The 1,013-nt window shown below is 48.7% G+C and overlaps 1 non-coding gene across 1 annotated transcript; it reads left to right on the top strand.

The window, feature by feature from the left end:
• The first annotated feature begins 203 nt into the window (after nt 1-203).
• Nucleotides 204-278, top strand: Trnas-cga. Its single transcript has one exon. It is a non-coding gene; the product is annotated as a tRNA-Ser (tRNA).
• The last annotated feature ends 735 nt before the right edge of the window (nt 279-1,013 follow it).

The following is a 1,013-nucleotide window of genomic DNA, read 5'->3' as shown; positions in this document are numbered from 1 at the left end:
TTCATATCAGCGCACACTCCGCTGCAGAGTGAAAATCTCATTCTGGAAACATCCCCTAGGCTGTGGCTAAGCCATGCCTCCGCAATATCCTTTCTTTCAGGAGTGCTAGTTCTGCAAGGTTCGCAGGAGAGCTTCTGTAAAGTTTGCAAGGTAGGAGGCGAGGTACCGGCAGAAGTAAAGCAGTGAGGACGGACCGTGAGTCGTGCTTGGGTAGCTCAGTTGGTAGAGCACTTGCCCCCGAAAGGCAAAGGTCCTGAGTTCGAGTCTCGGTCCGGCACACAGTTTTAATCTGCCAGGAAGTTTCATATCAGCGCACACTCCGCTGCAGAGTGAAAATCTCATTCTGCGAAAGATCTAAGTTGCTCATTACTTGTCTGACAGGGCTGTGCAGAAATATGGTGACAGCATATTCTTTTTCGGGCTGTTCAAGATATAAAAGTAGCGGTCACAGTGCCTGGCGAACAGTCCGTTTGCAATCGACTGATTAGTTATCATTGATTGCGCATTCGTCTGCTGGCATCAACCACTGCAGAGGGGCCATTTGTTTGACGGCATGTGCTCGGATCCCATCAAATTACGAAGTACTAGTAGAGATACGGACAAAATTGCCAATAATCGCCTCCATTTACCTCCTTACTGTATCTGAGGAACGCGTGATTGAGTTACGCGCCGATAGTAACGCCAAGATGTGCGTCGGAGCTCCCTCCAAGTCCTCAGTCTACCGCAGTTGTAAGTAACCAGCTAAGACCACTGCCTTTTTCTCTCTGCTGATAACTTGTTGAAGATACACGTTATGTCTACAATACGAACAATGCCATATCCAATCGAATCCACCCATTGTTGACTAGATCCCTTAGATGGTAATAATGATGATGTTTGGTTTGTGGGGCGTTCAATAGCGCTTCTAGGCGCTCAGTCCGGAACCGTGCGACTGCTACGTTCGCAGGTTCGAATCCTGCCTCGGGCATGGATGTGTGTGATGTCCTTAGGTTAGTTAGGTTTAAGGGGCTCCG

The sequence above is a fragment of the Schistocerca piceifrons genome, chromosome 6 (assembly GCF_021461385.2).
Source record: "Schistocerca piceifrons isolate TAMUIC-IGC-003096 chromosome 6, iqSchPice1.1, whole genome shotgun sequence".
Lineage (NCBI taxonomy): Eukaryota > Metazoa > Arthropoda > Insecta > Orthoptera > Acrididae > Schistocerca > Schistocerca piceifrons.
The sequence above is the reverse complement of the archived record's forward strand: the minus strand, read 5'-3'. Positions and strand labels throughout refer to the sequence as shown.